The following is an 18675-nucleotide window of genomic DNA, read 5'->3' on the forward strand; positions in this document are numbered from 1 at the left end:
AGCTAGGTGAATTTGTCAATGACAATATTAAAGAATTTAAGTAAAAACACACAGAAATTCACCAGTTATAGTTAGCACCACTAACTATAACTCCCACCCCTGCCAGTGAACTGCTAATGACCTAACCTATAACAACATTCATGACATGTTTAATGACATCATTTATGACACCCGTGATAACGTCTCAAATTACACCATTGATGAAATTACTGATCAATCAATCTGGTGGATTTATATAGCGTGACTAATCACCCGAGAGGTTATCCAGGCACTTGATGGTCATGATAGTTCAGGCAACTAAGTTGAACAGCCACATCTTGAGTGCTCCCTGGAATTCCAGTAGGAGGTGGAGGTCCATAGCTGCAGATGAAGGTTGTTACAGGATTTTGCAGCAAGGTAGGAAAAGGAGCATCCGCCACTGTTGCTTTGGTTGCATAGTTGTCTGGTAGGGTGGTCGAAGTTCAGGCGATGGTTGATGTAGGCTGGTCCTTGGTTGTGCAGTGCTTTGTAGGTGTGGATTATCAGCTTGAATTGACATTTTGTCTGTATGGCAATCCAGTGGAGTTTTCTGAGATGGCGGGTGATATGGGTCCGTCTAGGGAGATCAAGGATAAGTCTGTCAGTGAGTTCTGTATGGCTTGGAGTCTCCGCAGAAAGTGTGTGGTGATCCTAGCATAGAGTGCATTGCTGTATCCTAATCGGCTAGTGATTAGGGCCTGAGTGATGGTGCGTTTGGTGTTTAGGGGGAGCCATTTGAAGACTTTTTGTAACTTGTGGAGTGTGTAAAAGCAGGCAAAGGAGACTGTGTTGCCCTGAGACTTCATGGTAAGTCTTCTATCCAGGATTATGCTGAGGTTTCTAGTGTGGTCGGTCAGTTTGGATGTTGGTCCTAATTCAGAGGGCCACCTTCTGTCATTCCAAGGGGTGGTGTTGTTGCCGAAGATTTGCACTTACTTGTTGTTTGTGTTGAGCTTCGGGAAGTTGTCCTTCATCCGGTTGGCGATGCTTGTCATGCATCTGAGGAAGTTGGTTCTTGTGTTTGTGGGATCGTCTGAGAGTGAGAGGATGAGCTGGGTGTCATTTGTATAGGATATGATGTTTGATCCATGGGATCTAACAATGTTGGCCAAGGGGGTCATGTAGGTGTTGAAGCGGGTGGGGCTGAGAGAGGATCCTTGAAGGACACCTCCAATGATGTCTTTGGGTTTGGAGGTGAATTGAGGTAGGCGTACCTTCTGCATTCTTCCGGTGAGGAAGGAGGCGATCCACTTGAGGGTGTTTCCTTGAATACCGATGTGAAGCAGTTTCTGATTAGGGTGTGATGAGATACAGTGTTAAAGGCTGCTGAGAGATCAAAGAGGATCAGGGCCACTGTTTCTCCCCAGTTGAGGAGCGCTCTGATGTTATCAGTGGCTGCGATCAAGGCAGTCTCAATGCTGTGGTTGGTGTGAAATCCAGGTTGGGGGGGTCTAGGAGAAGGTTCCGCTCCAGATGTTTTGTGAGTTGTCGGTTGATGGCCCTTTCCAGGGCTTTTGCAGGGAAAGGCAGAAGAGAGATTGGGTGGTGGTTTTTTGAGTTCACTCAGGGTGGCAGATGGTTTCTTGAGTAGTTGTTTGACTTATGCATGTTTCCAGTCTTCAGGATAGGTGGCTGTGGCAAGTGAGGAGTTGAAGAGGGTGGTGAGATTGCTGCTGAGCCTGCGGCTGATGACATCACTGATGACATCATCCAAGATTCTTTTACACACATAGCTCTATAAATGGGTATACTATAAGAGCTATGAAAGAAAGTGCAAAATAGGTCAGAATATTATGAAATGTATTTACTGCTTTCATATATACAAACCCCTATAGGTAAGTCAAGCATGTGTTATTTGTAACATTGAACCTATACCATACACTTCATGTGTAGCTGAGTTCATGTTGACTATGAACCACAGATGAAAAGGTAACCTGTGGCCAGGCCCTGCAAACAACCCTGACATGCAGGAAACCCCACACTGCGCACAGCCTTCTGTAATGTTTGGTGCGGGGGTTAGCCAAAGGGCCTGGTCCTAGGGACCCATCCCCTAGGGTCTTTGTTTAAGGGATATGACCCCCTCCTCTGGCCAATTTAAGGCCTGAGGACCCCATCCCTCAGGACCACTTATTTAAGTAAAGGGATGAGGGACTTGTGGCTCCCTTCCCAACCCTTGTTAGGCCCTGGGAACTCCATTCCCCAAGGCCACTTTTTTAAATAAAGAGAATGGGGCATGCATGGTCCCCATCCCGGTCCCCCTGGGCCTGGCATAATTTTTAGGGGGGCACACAGCCTCCTAGCTAGGCAGATTTTGGCTACAGTATCTCCACTCCTAGAACCCATCAGCATTAATAGGGCAAACAGGGCACACAGCCACTCTACCAAGGCTGATTGTGACCCTGGGGACCCCATCCCCCGGAGCCAGAAACTTTTCAAAGGGGAGGGGGTGCATGCTGCCTTCTTCCCAGGGCTGGTTTTGCCCTGAGGAGGTGATGTGGCCGCCTTCCTCGGGCCATTTTCAGACTTGAGACCTCCATCCCTGGGGCCTTCTCCCTATAAATGTGTTATTGGTGGCCACAGGGGAGCCCCAAGGCCCCAGGCGGCTCCCCACATACAGCAGGAGCCGGCTTGCTCCCGTCCACAGGGAGCAGCTACTAATACTGCTCCCTGTGGGGGGAGCAATATGTAAATCTGTGACCTTGCCTGCATCACTGCAGCCGGAGAGGGGAGGTTTGGGGAGGGTGGCCGTGTGGCTCCTTTCCCCATTTTAATTTTTTTTGGCCCTGGGGGTGAGCTCCACTGGGCCTCTTGCGGCTTGAGTATGGGGGCAGTGCATTCCCTTTCCACTTCTTTATTCATTTCAGCCCCAGGTTGGGCCCTGTGGGGCCTATCAAGGTCCCAGGGAAATCAGAATTCTCTATTTTAATTGGTGTTCCTGCAAGAGACTCTCAAGACACTCGTGGACCCAACTGCCAAAATATACAATTACTTTTAACCCTTAATTTCTCAAAAACTACTTCATGGATTGCCACAAAAAGCACAATCTCTGGACCAAGATATAGCTTTCTGCTGAATTTGGTGTTATTGCGTTCATCAGTTTTTTTTGTAGGCTGTCTTAAAGAAGTCTATGGAAGTCAATGGAAATTGCATGGGGACTTTTTTCATTTTGGGACCCCCTTTTTTCTCAGCCTGTCCCTGTAACCTTTGTTTTTTCAGTGAATCCATATGGTTTTTTAATGCAGACATACATATTTGTGTCAGTTTACAGCAAGCCAATCAGGACCTTGCTTTTCTCCAGGATCCGAGGAGCATCCTTAAATCTGCGGATCAGGCAAAAAAAAGGGCAATATTTTTTGCCCATGATGGGTCCCTTAGAGACCCCTCCATGTATCGTTTTTTGGTGAGGATACCTGTAGCCTGACCCCTTGTATGTTTTACACAGTTTTTCCCCACCCCCTCAGTCAATAGTAGAAACACTATGACACTGTAACTTGTCTGTCAGGTTGCTTTCCCTCCAAATATGCGGAGAATCCGAGGAGGATCAAAGGAGGATCTGCCTCCCCCTGCGTTCCTATATATATAAATTTGGTTTTCATTTTATAACTAGAAAACTACTGAACATATTTACACCAAATCACAAAAAGGTAGTTTTCTGGATCAAGAGCTAGCTTTCTGCTAAATATGCAAATCCATCCACTGGTTTGGCCGCTATTCCTGTTCAAAATCCCTATGGAAATTAATGTGGGAAAAGCACATTTTGGGACCTCAACTTTTTCTCAGCTCCCACTTGACGGATCACCCCACAACGTTACAGACAGCAGCTAATGCGAGCGTTGTATATTTTTTAGAAAACTTTTTTGTGAAGATTTGTCAACCAGCACCAAAGACACAGGCAAGTAAATGCTTTTTCTATAGAAACTAGGTCCTAACTATAACTACCTGGTGGCGATATAAGTGTAGAAGGTTACAGGGACATTATAATTATGGCTCACATTACAAACTTACAAAATCATAGAAATTCAGCTGTTATAGTAAGAGGTATTTCAAATAACTTGTGCCCTAAGGTACCTATAACTTGCGCCCTTGCTTAGCACTGCTAATTACGCCACATAATCCAACACTCACGACATCTTTGATAACCTCATTGATAATATCAATGTCATATTTGCAGTAAAAGTATTGAAGAGATAACTGTGCATGGTGGGGGCATGATTTATAGTTACCTTAGAGCACGTGTATTGAACAAAAGTTAAGAGTTCTAGAATCTACATTACATTGTGGGTTTTGTGGACTCGTGGGCTAAGGTAACTAAAACTTGCGACCTCACCATGCACTGCTAATTACTCCAGATATTACATCAGTCATGACATCTTATTGACGAGAAAACTGCGCATTGGTGAGGGCATGAGTTATAGTTACTTTAGGGCATGTGTTATAGTTACTTGAAATACCTCTAACTATAACAGCTGAATTTCTATGGTTTTGCATGTGTAAAATCTGAACCTAACTATAATGTCACTGGGGGTGGGCTCCCCAGGACATAGCAGGAGCCGGCCCTGGGGGGTGGTAGTCCCCAGGGCCATCAGTGGCTTCACTAGAGAGGCCACGTGCCCCCCTTCCAACAAGCATAGCTCCGGGGAGGTGGTGGTCCCCAGCGCTGCAGCGGTCTGCAAGGGACCCCCATCATTCTTTTTAATGTAGCCCCAGGGAGGTGGTGTCTCTGGGGATTTGGGGGGCCGGGCAGCCCCCCAGCATTGAATTTGAATAATGCCCTGGGAGGTGGCAGTTCCTGGGGCTGCAGAGGGGGCCATAGGGCTCCCGCATTGAATTTGAATAATGGTCCAGGGAAGTAGCTGTCCTCGGAGGGGCTGTGTGGCCCCTGCACATATTTTATGAATCGCCTTAGGGAGGTGGTGGTCCTTGGGGCTGTGGGGGGGATCCCCCCACATTAAAAGCACAGATGAGTCCCAGGGAGGTGGCGGTCCCTGGGGCTATGAGGAGCCAGGTTCCCCCCCTGCACACATAATATTTTCAGCCTCAGGAGCTGGCAGTCCCCGGGCAAACATGCACTCAAGGGCTCGTTTGAAAGAAGCGCTTTGTTCTTTTTTAAAATTTTCACTGGATTCACGGATCTGCCACAAATCATGGCAAAAATCTTTACTAAAATGTCTTTTAGCTCTGGCAGTGGAGTCCCTTTGGGACCCCAGCACCAGAGCTAAGGAGTCAGGGTGACTCTACCCTGGACCCTTTCCTTTTTGTTTATATCTGTGCCTGGGACTCGGTTGAAGCCGAGCCCCAACATGGCTGACAACAGTTCCTGGTTGAAGTTTTGTCAGCCAATGAGATCTCAGCATGAGATCGAGAAAGTTTGTGAAGCCTTTGCGTCCTTATATATACATATTTGGATTTTCTTCAATTTCTCAAAAACTACAGAACAGATTAACACTAAATAACAAAAAGTGCTCTTTCTGGAACCAGAGCTACCTTTCTGCCAAATTTGATTTAATTCCATCCAGTGGTTCAGGCCTTATCGCTGTTAAAAATCCCTATTGAAAAATGAATGGGGAAGACACATTTTGGGACCCCTCTTTTTCTCAGCCCCCGCTTGATGGATCACCCAAAAACTTTCCAGAGAGCAGCTGAAGTGAGCACTGTTTTTTTTTTTTATTTCATGGGGATTCATCAAATGGCACCCAAATTATTAGCAAAACAAAAAATGCTTTTTCTATAGTAACTAAGTCCTAACTATACCTATCTAGTGATGACACACGTTTGTGTGTGTGTGTGTATATATATATATATATATATAAATACATACATAGATATACATCCATATATATGTATACATATGTATACATATATATGCACACACACACATATATACACACACACACATATGGATTCACTTGAAAAACCAGAGATTACACTGATGTTATAGTTAGGCTCACATTTTAAACATACCAAACCATAGAAATTCATGTTATAGTTAAAGTTATCTCAAGAAACTGTAACTTGTTCCCTGATGCAACTGTAACTCGGGGAATTGGTGGCTGCAGGAAGGGGCCGCATGGGCCCGTGCTTTCATTTAACAACTCTTTCCCCAGGGAGGTGGTGGTCCCTATGGCGCAGGTGGGCTGAGCGGACCACCCGAATACATAATGTGCAGTGCCACAGAGAGGTGGTGGTCCTCGAAGCTTTCATAAGCCCTAGGAGGTTGGCCGCTGCTCCTCAGTCCTATATTTTTGCAGAGCCCCTGGGTCTTGGCCCACCCGGGGCAACTTAAAAAGCAAGCATGGGAGACCGTACTTGCTTTTTGTTTTTAAATCATGGTGATTAAAAGAAAAGTACTTTTAAGCCCTGTGGAGGTTCCTGGGGAACCCCTGCATCAAGGCTGAGGGCTCAGGCTATCCCTTCTCTGGCTCCTTTCTTTTTCTTTAACATTTTATGTTGAGATTCGGCTGATGCTGAGTCTCAAAATGGCTGCCAACACTTCCTGGTTGAAGAGTTGGCTGACACTCAGATCTCTGCACAGGATCGGGAGTATTTGCGCAGCCTTCACGACGCTAGAAATACAAATTTTCTTTTATAATTTCAAACATTCCTGATGAGATTTACACCAAATAAGTTAAAACTTAAAATGCTCTTTTTGAACCAGGAGCTAAATTTCTGCCAAATGTGGTGTAATTCTCTCTAACAGTTCAGGCTGAAGTCTAAAATCTCTGTGAGAATTGCACTTTTTTTACCCCCTCCCTGTTTTCTCGGCCGCTGCATGACCGATCACCTAAAACTCCTCATACCAAACAAGATTCTTGGGCACACTTTTTTGGGGAAAATTTTGTGAAGATTCGTCAGACAATGCCAAAGATATAGGCAACTCAAAAAATGCTTTTTCTATAGAAACTAGGTACTAACTATAACTACCTACTGGCGACCGCCAAAAGGTAATATACATATATTTACACAAAACACATACACACACATATATATAGATGGCGAGTTGAAGGCTTTGGCACCGAGCACAACAAAGCTTTTCCTAAAAAATATGGTACTTACTAGGTAAAAGTGCAGTACTTTGTAAACTTATTTAAAAATATTTTTTAAAATATAAATACATTTCCTTACCTATTACCACTTTAATAAAGCGGTAACAGGCAGGGAACTACAATAAAACCTACTACTTACCTATATCTAATGACCTAACACTGAACGCAGCCAAAGTGTAGTAAAAACAAAATAGCTGACTTTTCATTTTCGAAAGACAGTCATTACACAATTATATGCTGGCTTGTCATTGCCATGCACAACAATATACCTCAAAGTTTCCCCAGTATAAATGGTCCAAAATATAACTAAGGCCTACCTGTATTATTGTATTGTGGTACCCTTGCATCACGAATGGTGTCACATGGGCAACGCAAATCTTAAAGTCAGATTTACAAAGCAATGCAAAGCCATGATGTATGACCCTGCGTTGATTGATAAATCTGGAAAAAAGCAAGGCAACACAATTTGCAGTTTTGCGTTACTCTGCACACCATAATCTATACTGCTGCAAAATTTCAAATACATTGGTATTCCATTTAATTGTACGTCACTGCACTATACACCATTCCACTCTACGGTCTTCTAGTATACATCACTCCAGTGCACACCACTCCACTCAATGCCACTCCACTGCATGCCACTCAACTATATGCTATTCCACTGTATACCACTCCACTCAATGCCACTCCACTCTACTCCAATCCACTATTTGCTATTCCACTCCATGTCTCTCCACTGCATAAGATGCCACTCCACTCCACGCTATTACCCTGTGTGTACCTCCACTCAAAACTACTCCAGTCTATGCCACTCCACTCTATGCCACTCCACTAGATGCTACTCCACTATACGGTTTTCCAGAATATGCCATTCCACTGTACACCTCTCCATTCACTATACACTACATCACTCCAGTGTATGGCACTCCACTCTATGCTACTGCATTCTACGCTATTTAATTCAATGCAACTCCAATGTATGCCACTCCACTGTATGCTGTTACACTATACCCCACTCCACTGTATGCCACTCCAGTCTACTCAACTCCACTGTACAACATTCCACTCTATGCCACTCCACTCTATGCTATTACACTGTACACAACTCCACTCTATGCTACTTCAGTGTAAGCCACTCCACTATATGCCATGCCACTATATGCTACACCATTGTGTGCTATTCCATTCTGTATGCCACTCCACTGTACTACACCTGACTGGTTGATATTCCACTGTATTCCAATCCAATCTAGAACACTGCCATTTCACTTGATGCCACTACAGTGTATGCTACTCTACTCTACGCAACTTCAGTGTATACCACTCGACTCTATGCCTCTCTAGTGTATGACAGTCCACTCTATGTCACTCCAATCTATGCTATTCAATTGGATGGCACTCATCTGTACACCACTCCACTGTATACTATTACACTCTAACCCACTCAAGTGTAATCCACTCCAGTCTACACCACCTTGCTGTATGCCACTGCACTGTCTGCTACTCCACTAAACACTAATCCACTGTACGCCACTCCACTGTACACCACTCCACTTTATGCTTTTCCACTGTATGCCACTCTACTATACTCTGCTCCAATCTGCGCCTTTCTAGTGTACGCCGCTCCACTCTAGCCATGCCATTCTATGCCAGTCCATTGGACACCACTTCACTCTATGTTATTCAACTCTACCCCATTGCACTGTATGCCATTCCACTGTATGCTATTCTTCTCTATGCTATTTCACTTTATGCCACTCAACTTTACTTCACTGTATACTATTCCACTGTATGCCACTCCACTCAATGCTATTACACTGTTGGTAACTTCAATCTTTGCAACTCTGCTGTATGGTAATCCTCTCTACTGCACTCCAATGTATGCCACTCCATTCTACCCTATTTGATTGGATGTTACTCCACTGTGCGCTACTCCAATGTATGGTCATACACTCTCGCGCTCCAATATACCCCATTCCAGTCTACACAACTCCACTATCCACTGTGCACCACTCCACTGTACGCTACTATACCATTTGCTATGAATCGCTATGCCACTGCACTGTACAAGGCTCCACTGCATGCCACTGCACTGTACAAGGCTCCACTGTTTGGCCTCCACTGTACACCACTCTAGTCTACACAATTCCACTGTACGCCCCTCCAATGTACACTACTCATCTAAACGCTATTCCACTCTACGCAACTCTATTCTACACTATTTCACTGTCTACTACTCAACTCTTTGACACTCCAGTGTATGCTGTTCCACTGTATGCCACTCCACTGTAGACTACTCCACTCTCCATCACTCCCTGTCCTGTACTACATTCTATATAACTCCAGACTACAAAACTCTACTACACTCTATGCCACTCTACTAGGCTTTAGAGTACTCTATGCCTGTACACTCCACTGTCCACGTTTGTACTTGACTTTATGCCTGTACAACTATTGTACAATACTTTACTCCACTCTACAACAGTTTCCAACATGGTACAACACAGCCTTCCACTCTATAATACTTTACTTAGCTCTACGCAATGTCAATTCAGTGTATGCCACTCCACCCTATACTAATCCACTATACCCTACTTCACTCCACTGTACACCACTACACTATACGTTATTCCACTCTATGCCACGTCACTCTTCTACATTCCACTGTATGGTATTCCACTGCATGCTATTTCACTGTACGCTGCTCCACTGTACAGTAATCCACTCTACGCTACTACAGTGTTCACCACGTCACTCTACGCCGCTCCAATATATGACACTCTCCTCCACACTATATAACTCCACTCTATAAAAGTCTACTACACTCTATGGCACTCTATGGCACTCTATGACACTCTAATTTCATCTATCCCTGTACGCTCCACTGTCCAACTGTATACTCCACTCTGTGCCTGTACACTCCATAGCACAATACTTTTTTATTCTCCATGACACAGCACTTCTCTCTATTGTACATGACCCCAATTCAATTTATAACAGTTTTCTATCTACGCTATACGATTCTACTACACTACACTCTATGCCAAATCTATGACACACCAGTACAATCTATTATACTGTACTCCACACTACATTATACTACTCCACTCAATTCTACTCCACTGTACAAAACTTTGCCTCACCCTGCTGCTGTCCAGCAATCCACTTTACGTGGATCCACTTTACGCAGCTCCAGTGTTTGACACACTACTGTACTCTATGCAACTCCACTCTACAGTACTCTACTACACTGTATGCCAATCTTTGACACTTTACTCCAGTCTACACCTCTACACTCCACTGTACAGCACTATACTGTGCTGAATGCCACTGTACAACACTCTACTTCACTCTCTGCTGCTCTGTTACGCCAGTCCATCATCTGACACAGTACACAACTCTTTGTATGCCACTGCACCCCACTTTACTCCATTCTACTCTATGGCACAGTTCTTCTCTCTATTCCATTACTTCACTGTGTGCCACTCCACTCTATGCCATTGTACTCTATAACACTGTATGCCAATCCGCTCTACCACACTTTATAACATTGTACTGTACTGTACATGACTCCACTCAACTAAACTCTGCTAGACTGTATGCCACTCTATTCTACTGTCTTCTACAACACTTTCTAATACTGTATGACACTCCACTGCAATCTACTGAACAGCACAGTACTCCAGTTTATGACACTTTACTTGACTGTATGCTACACCATTCCACTCTACTGCATTCCACACCACTATAATCTGCGGCACTCCACTCCGTGACATTATACTCCACTATGTGCTACCCCTCTCCAGTATACTCCACTGCTCTATACTCCACTCTACTACACTTTATCCCATTAAATGCCACTATACCAAACCCCGCTCTATTCCACTCCACTGGCTGACACTCTACTCTATTGTATGCAACTCTACTCTACAACACTGTACTACACGCTATTCCACTCTATGACACTCTTCTGCACTGTATGATCATCCACTCTACACCACTATACTGCACTGTATGACACTTGACGATATGCCACTCTCCTCCTCTCTGTGATATGCCACTCCACTATACGATATCGCACCCCAATCTATGACACACTCCTCCACTGTAGTCAATGACACTGCACTCAACAATGCTCTACTCTATGACACTTTACTTCACCCTACTCCACTTTAAAACACTCTACTCCACTCTTTGACAGTCTATGACACCCTACTCTACTGTATGACACTCTAGTCCACTGAACAACTCTCTGCTCCACTCTATGATAATTGACTCCACTGTATAAGACACCATGCCACTACATAATATAACACTTTACTACACTGTACGCTACACCACTTCACTCTACTCTACTCCACTCTCTTCCACTCTACAATACTCCACTCGCAGCAATAGACTTTACTACACTCTCCTCCACTGTACTGTATGACACTTTACATAATGACACTCCACTCAGCGACACTGGGCTCTACGATTTGAAACACATTTTTATTAAAAATAAAAAAAAACATTGAAATTCAATGAACAAAACAAGGATTAAAGCTTAGTTATAGTTAGTTAAACATCTTTCCCCAATTTGAACCAAACTTAAACTACACATACTTTAGAAATCCTGAATTTATAGTTATAACGTTCATTTACTCACATCCACCACCTTTAAATTATTAGTGTATGTCCATACACACTCTTTGCAGCGGGCTAAAACCAGACAATACTAACTATAACTCACCACTCACCTGGCTTCCTTATTATATCACGGTCCCTCTTCCTATATCTACACCTACTGGACTCCTTCGTTGGAGGAGATCCAGTTATGTTTTTTGTTTCATCTTCTGCTTCCTCTTAGTCTTTGGTATACCTTTCTTTTTACCAGAGCCCTCATTCTCATTTTTCATTTTGAGTTGCAGTTTAACGGCTCAGAAAAGGTGTCACAGCACACAGAGATTGTAAACTTCCAAAATATTATTTGGAAGTTCCCATTCACAAACTTGAACAGGAGCTGCTGGCAACTGCTAGCATACTGCCAGAAATCTGGAGTCTCCTCAAACGTTATTCAGAACTATTAGGGAAACTGCCTCAAAATTACCCATTCATTTAAATTCTTATTCCAGATCAGGTGCAGCCTCATGCTAATTTTGTATTTGTTTTAACGCCTCTGGTAACACCACAAATAACGTCTGCAATTGTCAGGTTTGCTTCATCAGGATATGGTGTATACCCAACTAATAAGGTCCATATAGCCCCTTCATTGCTAAAGGTATCCATTCTAATATGTTGAACTACATGAAGTAATTGTTTGATGTTCTTGATAACGCAATGGGACTTCCAAGTCATGATGTGGTTCATAATTAGCTGTGAGTGCAGCAGCTCTATATGTGTGAAACGTTCCTGAATTGTGATCTACAGCATCAAACTCAACTGATGAATAAAATTAGAGAAATATTTCAAAAGGATATGCAGTATGCGAGTGTACAGCAAAGGTTACGCAATGCCCAATGAAAGGGAAACACCTAGCAAAGAGATGTTGTGTAACTGGTGCACTGAAATTTACCCCTATCAGAATAGGTTGTGGTACTATAAAATAGATTCAAAAACCAAAATCAAAAATGGGGAATAACCTTTAATAGTAGAGCACCTGACAAACCTACAGCAGAAAGGAATTACAAGTACCAATCTGGAATGAAAGAGGTAATCAGAATGACATTGTTTACCTCTAGCAGAAGTAAAACATTAACATCTTAAGTGTGCCTTTCAGAGTTACTCAAAGGTTCAGAAGAACATGCAATGCACAGAGCGCCAATTATACATTTTTTAACATATTTATCAGAACATGGCCTGGGAATAGGATTTCTAGACCCCTTGGCACTAAGGAATGTGTCAATGTGGGAACCCAAGACAGAAAGCCAGTTGGACTGAAACCACCTCACTGAGCACTATTTGAGTGAGATGCCTTTTAGATAAAGCTCAATCTTATGAGATACCACAGGTATAATTAGTTGAACTCAAACCCACTTTCATTATGGAAATGCGCATTCAAGAATACTAGGAACACTGGGAAACCAAGCATATACTTAAATAATTTATTTTTAAAATCCAAAACTCATCATAGTGCATATAATATGAATAGTAACTACTATCAAAATTAATAAGATAATGGCAACAAAATCTACCAAACATGTGAATAACGGATAATACTGTAACATATTGGTAAAGTCATCAAACTTTCTTTGTATCACTATTTACAATCCCACCCTCATCTCTTTGGATAACTAAACTAATCCAGTCATCAAAGAATGGGCCTCATTTGAGATACAACTATGGTTCACACTTGCATACCTCGTCTGAACAATAGACCCAATGTTCAGTAAAATAGCACCATCTGCCATTCTTGTGTGCGCTGGCATGCAGGTCGATAAGTCCAAAGAACAAAGGCCAAGGGCTGGATTCACAAAGGTAAATTTACACTTTTGTGTATGTTTACTCTTTTTTGGTATTCACAAAACTGCAATTTAATAGTAAGCTGGAGTTTCCACAGTTGGGCAGAGAACTCCACACATGGAAAGATAGGCCTGTCTTATCTTTTTATGTTTGGAGTTCTCTGTCCTGACTGTGGAGTGTCCACAGTTGCATAAATACTCTGAAACTGCAGTATTGTGAATACCAAAAAAGAGTAAACATACACAAAAGTGTAAATTTACCTTTGTGAGCCAGGCCCTAAATGTGCTTCCCAATAGCCTTCAGAAAAGAAAAGTGATAATGGTTCTGTATGTCTTCTGTTTAGAATCGTTTCTACAAAACTCTGGTCTCTCTCTTCAAACACTGTTCTTAGTTCACAAACCTTATCTGATTATCATTGAACATTTCAGAATTAACAATTAGCAGAAAAGGCCTCAGCGCCCTTTCACTTGTTTACATTTTTTGGAATAATGTTCTGTGTTTAAATACACTTAACAGTCAACTTCTCAGCTTCCATGAAACCTTGTTCTTCATTAAAAACAATCATGACAACAAATAATTCGATTCACAGAAACAACATGAATATATTTAAGCAGGCTTGACTATTACATTGCAATTTATAATGGCATGATTATATTTGTATTCTGTATTTCAAAAATCCACATATATGATTCATAAACGGGGATAACTAGAAGGAAGACAACAGGACAATTGTAACAGAGTTGCCTTTTTGTACTAAAGTAACAGACCAAACTGTTGCATTTCCTTATAAATAGGGTATGACAAGGGATATTATTGATACATTTGTAGGGAATAAAAAAGGTTTACATAAATGATGTAATTGTAACATTATAACACGTATTTGAAATGTTTTCTGCATCCCAGAAATATTTTCTTGGATATGCCAGAGGAACCAACACAGGAGGTTGGGCTGGCACGTGCTTAATTATTACATGTGCAGTAAGGGGCATGGAAGTCAAACACCTAACTTGATTTCTTTTGTCAGTGCATCTGTTGCTAATCCACCCTGGAAGTTAGTTTAGCTAGTTGAGCATAGATTTGCTCTCATGTTTAAGTTCTTTCTGTAGATCCGCTTCATCTGATGCCTTGCTACTTAGATGGTGTTAGAATATGGCTAGTGTGTCAATTTGTCACATCAATGACCAATCCCAGCTCAATTATGTCCGGGTAATTGGCATAAAACTCTTTCCTCTTTATCTGTGACACGCCTGTCAGTTGTTATATTATTAAGAATAAATATCAAAAACCTGAAGAACTGAATTGGGATAGTCTCATCAGGAAATTGGTCCTGAAGAGAAACTGAAAATAGCTCTTACTAATGCTAACAGGCAAAGGGAATGAGAACGTAAATTTGCCTATGTGCCTTAACAGTTGCTAATGCACAATGCAAAAGTAAATCTACAAGAATGAATGGATGAATGATAAGTTTTAGCTACTCAGCAGAGTGTCCCTGCACTGGCAACGCCCAGAGGTCAAAGGCTACTTCACTCTGAATAAACGCAAATAAATACGGATGAATGTAATGCTTTTGTAACCAGATGCCCCTGGGAAATGGCTTTGAGGGAGTGGGGCGGGCAAATTATTTTTCTTGCATGCAAGCACGGAGAAAGTAAGGTCTCCACATCTAACTTTCCAGAAGTGGGGTACCCTAACTCAGAGAGTCAGCAGAAAGAGGAGATGGCATGGGTGATAATGTTTAATCCTAATAATCAAGTACTGCAGAACCCATTTGTAGAACGCCCAATGTATAAAAACTAGTGCCTTGAAAAGGTACTTCTTATTTGGAAACCAATGTAATTCATACAAATACCTGTAATCTGATTCCTTCCCATGAATGCCTAAAATAAGACATGTAGCCTCGTTTTGCACTACCTTAAGTGTTTTTTTTAATCATTTATCAGGGATGCCCAAAGACCAGGTGTTAACATAATCCAGCATGGACTACATTCCTGTGAGCAGCAAAAGGGCAGCCCTACCAGGTTTCCCAGTTCCATGTTATGTTATTATGTAAATATAGCTTGTATAGCGCTTTATCTGCCCTGAGGCCTCGTAGCGCTTTACGCTGCCCACTTAATCGCAAGAAACATAACATCAAAAACTTCAGACTCTAAATAACCATGTTTTCAAGGTTTTGCGGAAAGTAGTTTCCTGTAGGCATGCTCGGATATTTATCGGCAAGCTATTCCAAGGTTTTGCTCCTTGAAAAGACAGGGATCTTTCTCCCCATCTTGCTTTTTTGACTTTGGGAACCTCAGCAAGGCTGGCCGAGGAGGATCTCAATTGTCTACCTGGTATACAGAATGTGGCTAAAGGTCTGATCATCTCAGGACCCAGATTATGTAATGCTCTGTGCATATAACATAGAGTTGGGATTGAGATGATTTGTTTCCAATGTGTTGTCGTTTTCTCTTTAAAACCATTAATGAATGTAGAAATTAATTTTCATTACCAAGGGTGAATTGATAACCCCATTGTGTATGAAGTAATTAGGTAATTCTTTCCTACTAGCAGACCAAGCTTTTGTTTTCTCGCTCTTTTGCTACCCAGGTCTAGCAGGGTTATATGGGTAGACCTCTCTTGAGTAGTACATGGTTGTCAGCATGAAAGCAGCACCAGGATTGCTTCAGGGAATTTGCATGAGCCTGAGAGGAGACCGGAGCGAGGAGGACGTCGGACGTCATGCAGCGAGCAAGGTAAGTGTTTTTTCCTTTTATTTATACACACCACTCACCTTACATGCGCGCATACAGCAACACCACATTTGCCCCTCCCTCCCACTCTGCCCACATGCCAACCGCGACTGGTAAATAACTCTCTTGTAACCAGTGCAATTTGTTTACCGGGTATGAGTGAAAGACTGAACCTGTGCATGTTGCCGCAGGGTCAAATGTAAGGAGCATCTGGGTATCTGCATAAGAGATGGTAATCACCCCATACGACTCAATGAGTTTAGTTAGGGGTGCCAGATAGATGTGAAACAATGTAGGGCTAAGCGAGGAGCCCTGAGGCACCACATACTCTAAGTGCTCACTAAATGATTAAAATGGAGCCAGACAGACATCTTGATCTCTTTCTTCCAAAAAAGATTTAATCCAACAGTAGGCCCGCCCTGTGATGCCTAGCTTTGATATATGCAGGAGAAGAAAAGTGGGGGAAAACAGTATCAAGTGCTGAGTATTGATTGAGCAAAATAAGTGCAGCACCCTTGCTTTCATCTAAGGAGAACGTACTAACCTCCGTTATTTCAAGCAAAGTCGCATCAGTGCTGTGCTGCAAACAAAATCCAAACTGAGTATATTGGAGGAGGTTATTCTCCTCCAAATAACTGGATAACTGAGAATCAGTCCAGTTTACCAGATGTTCCAGCATTTTAGTACAGGTGTCAAGCAGCAGAATAGTGCAGAAATTAGACAGGAGAGTGGGATTGGTGGGCTGTTTCTTCAACAAAGGGAGTACTTTAGTTCTTTTCCATCTGGGAGGCTTGACTGCAGTGTCTACAGTGCTATTAAAGAGCTTTGTAAGAAAATGCAGTCTAACTTCTGCCGACACAGCCAGGAATGCTGGAAGGCAGGGATCACTGTGAGAATTTAATTTACTTTGTTAGAGGGCTAGTTCTGTCTAGATAGGAGAGAAAGATCCACATTTGTCCAAGTTATATCCAACCACTACAGCTGGCTCTTGTGCCACACTCAACATAGAAAACAAACTGGACTTGGGACCAATTTTAGACCCAACCAGATCTTGAAGAATTTATCTTTGCAAAAGGGAGCTAACTGTTCACAAAGATCCACCAAGGCCAGTATACTAGGAGTATTGGCCTTAAAATTAATACAATGTCTCATAATTTAAAAATCTCCCTTTCAGCCCTAAAGATTTTAAGGGGGTAGAAAATGTGTTGTGTATTTCTAACTTCCTTATGGTATACTTTCAAGGCCGTCTTGTAATGCTCCTTGTCAATCTGACAGTAATTTGAGTGCCATTTGCGCTTAAGCTGTTTGCTGTGTTTGTTAAGTAGCAATAGCTCTGGTGTGAACCAGGGAGCCAAGGGGACTCTTCTTTTAATCAGAGCCAAGGAAATACTGGCCTTAAGTAACCATGAGTTGAAGCTAGGTTATGTGCTTTCTGGGTATTTTGAGAAGTTGGATGGGATGACTTTACTGCAGGGTCTGGCTCCCTCATACATAGCTGTTTCCCCCACCTCCATAATCCCAATAAAATAGCAGTATGTAGTAATCAGATCAAATAAGAGGCGTTGGCTTGGCTACGGAGAGAGGGAATTCAGAAAAAATGATATCTAAAGTGTGTGCAGCTTGATATGTAGCATTTGTGACTATTTGGCGTAAATTAAGGGCCTGATTTAAAGTTTGATAGGCGGATTACTCTGTCACAAACGTGTCCGCTGTCCGCCCTGTTACAATCCATTATGTCCTGTGGCACTTGTAATGAGGTGGACTGGATAGTCACGTTTCTGACGGAGTAACAGTCCACCAAACTCTAAATCAGGCCTTATGAGTCTGGCAGGTGCCAACTAAAGCATGGCCAGATGTACGTGCTACTGTGTCCACATGCAAGTTAAAATTGTCTAACGCCATAAAATTAGCATTTTTTTAAAAAGCGCTGGATATATTTCTTACCTCCAAGAAGTCAAAAATAAGGTAGCTTGACCCAGTGGGTGATAAATCAAAGCCCCAACAAAGGATACTTGGCCAATAGGGAGATACAGAAACCAATTTGTTCTGCTCCCTCTACGTGAGTCATTTGAGAAGTGGAGCAATGCAAGGAACATCTGTGTTTAACATTTGATAATGCATTGTTTATTAATCAATAATGATTTTTTTGTATACCCATTTAAAGTTCATGAAAGCATTACCTTTATTGCACACACAGACATATTTTAAATGCACTGTCATATTGCTATCCTGTGTTGTACATTGCACAGTTTAGTTGAACAGTCCGAGTATAGCGTGATCTAATTCCTGAAGCAGGCACAATGAAGTAAGGATTGCAACAATTAGTAAAGCCAGCACTTTAATGGAGAAATGTGTTACTATCTCCCTAGACCTTCTCACATCCCTCCCATAAAAATACCTTGGTACCATTTCTTTAGTGCCTATCTGCGGTTTCAGCCCTTCGT

Source organism: Pleurodeles waltl, chromosome 4_2 (genome assembly GCF_031143425.1).
Source record: "Pleurodeles waltl isolate 20211129_DDA chromosome 4_2, aPleWal1.hap1.20221129, whole genome shotgun sequence".
NCBI lineage: Eukaryota > Metazoa > Chordata > Amphibia > Caudata > Salamandridae > Pleurodeles > Pleurodeles waltl.